Source organism: Alosa sapidissima, chromosome 12, assembly GCF_018492685.1.
Source record: "Alosa sapidissima isolate fAloSap1 chromosome 12, fAloSap1.pri, whole genome shotgun sequence".
In the NCBI taxonomy this organism is placed as follows: domain Eukaryota; kingdom Metazoa; phylum Chordata; class Actinopteri; order Clupeiformes; family Clupeidae; genus Alosa; species Alosa sapidissima.
In genome coordinates, this window is record NC_055968.1 from 29,398,721 (window position 1) to 29,401,220 (window position 2,500).

At 46.0% G+C, this 2,500-nt stretch overlaps 1 protein-coding gene across 1 annotated transcript in view; it reads left to right on the plus strand.

Moving 5' to 3' along the window:
• Positions 1 to 2,500, plus strand: part of kifap3a (kinesin-associated protein 3a) — a 23,710-nt gene that overhangs the window by 8,828 nt on the left and 12,382 nt on the right. The gene's annotated exons all lie outside the window — the stretch shown is intronic.

The window sequence follows — 2,500 nt, forward strand, 5'->3', positions numbered from 1 at the left end:
TGCCCCCATCAATGCAGATATTTCAAATAAAAACTAAAAGTATAAAACATATATCTGATTAGCCTATGTTGGGTTTTGTGGAAGTGAAAATGGACTGTTTTAGTAGTAGTATTAGGCAGTATGCTGTCAGATAGGTCACCATGGGCATATTTGGATTAGCTATAGATGGATTCACAAATAAATAAATTAGCCTACATTTGGCAGGATACTTGATATACAGGCTAAATGCAAATATGACAATGTATTATATTATTTTACATTAACAAAATGTAGGAAAATGGAACAGACTGAAAATAAAGTAGGCACTGATCTTTAAAATCCTGTTTCCTGTAGCCTAAATGTTGTCAGTCATTCTTAATATTCGCATGTTTAACTGTTAGCTACAGTATAATGTTAGATTATGTGTAAGTTAAGTACAGAACTGACTGCGCCCAAATTTTTGTCTGTGCTCCTAAATTTTTTAACTTGGGCGCACAAGTGCTCCTGAAAAAAATTTTTAGTGTAGAGCCCTGACACACACACACACACACACACACACACACACACACACACAAACACACACACACACAGACACAGAAACCTTTCAAATATTGGGCCAGACCCATTTTTTTCTCCCTGCACACACACACACACACACACACACACAGTCTTATCTCTAAACGCTACACCAACAACATTGACCATCCCATCCCTCCCCTCTGAAGGTCATGACATGTGATAAGATGAAAGAGCTGAGGGAATCCTCCTCATCGTCACTCACAGTGGCTGTCTTAGCTCTAAAGTGAGCCGATCAACAGCAGTGTGTGTGTGTGTGTGTGTGTGTGTCTTGTGTATGCTCTGTGCATCTGTGTGTGTGCGCTGTGAGCCTTCATCACCAGCATCCCTTTCCATGTGTCATGAGCCATCATTAACCACCGGCTACCATTAAGTGTCAGTCTGGGAGGAGAGTGATTCTACTTCTTGTGGTCACAACAGAACCAGCGCGGAACATTCCTGGACAGTTCTGCTGTTTTAGAACCACCATCGCTTTTTGTTTTCCCAGATCAAAGCGCAACACACCATTTTTACACACAGACACACACACACACACACACACACACCTCCCTGGCTTCCCGTTAAATGTCCACCCCTGAAGCTGTGGGCAGACGCGCTGCAGCGGGACGCGACACAAGCCGCCGGCCTTTTGTCTTCACGTTCGATTAGAGTTTATGTGATTGACGAGGTGTGGTCACAGATCGTTACGTCAAAGTGACGCTTCTGTGTACCACTGTGGTCTGGTCTGGTGAAACAGAGCTGTGTGTGTGTGTTTGCAGAGGTCTGTGCATATACACACATTCTGACATAGGCCACATTCAGAGAGCAGAGATGGCGTCTGGACCTCAAACAGGCTTTATGAGTCATTTTTAAGTGTTTGTTTTTTTGCTGTGTGATGACTAACCCAGTTGTTGTTGCTTTTGGGTTTATTTGTGCGGTCTCTCTCTTCATTCTCTGTGAAGGGTGCGTCTGTTGCATCTGTGTGTGTGTGTGTGTGTGTTTGTGTTTGTGTTTGTGTGTGTGTGAGAGAGGGAGAGAGAGAGTGTGCATTTTATAAGGCTCCTGTCCAGCCTCATAAACAATTTTTCATTTTCCTCCACTACCTGCAGAGGGATGTAATGTGTGTGTGTGTGTGTGTGTGTGTGTGTGTGTGTGTGTGTGTGTGTGTGTGTGTGTGTGTGTGTGTTTAATGAGAAGCATGTGTCCAGAGTGATCGTGCTGCTCTCAGGAGTTTGGGTTATTAATGGCAGTAAAATTTATGCTTCCTCCTGTTTTCCCAATTTAACTAGAGAGCCCCCCTCTGCTCTCTCTCTCTCTCTCTCTCTCTCCCTCTCTCCTCCTCTCTCCTCCTTCTCCTCCCTCATTCCTCTCCTCTTTCTCTCTGTTGTCTTCCACCTCTCTCTCTCATGTCTGTCACCTCTTCTCCTGTTTGCCCTCTTTTTACTCTCTTTATGTACATTGTTTTGCTCTCCTTTGACTCTGTCTTTCTTCTCTCCTCTCCCTTCTCCTCCTCTCCCTTCTCCTCTCTCCTCCTCTCCTCTTCCTTCTCCTCCTCTCCTCTCCTCCTCTTCTCTCCTCTCCTCTCCTCTTTCCTCCTCTCCCTTCTTCTCCTCTCCTCTCCTCCTCTCTCCTCCTCTCCTCTTCCTTCTCCTCCTCTCCTCTCCTCCTCTCTCCTCCTCTCCTCTCCTCTTCCTCCTCTCCCTCTCCTCTCCTCTCCTCCTCTCCTCTCCTCTCCTCTCCCTTCTCCTCCTCTCCTCTCCTCCTCTTCTCTCCTCTCCTCCTCTCGTCTCCTCTCTGCCCCCCTGCTCTCTCACATCTGGCACCAATCGAGTGAGATAACCTTGCCTGAAGGGCCTAGAGCTCGGCTCCGGACTGTCTCTCTCTCTCTCTCTCTGTCTCTCTCTCTCTGCTCACTACTTGTTGCATATGGCAATGTCTGTGTTCATGTGCATGTGTTTTAATTAAC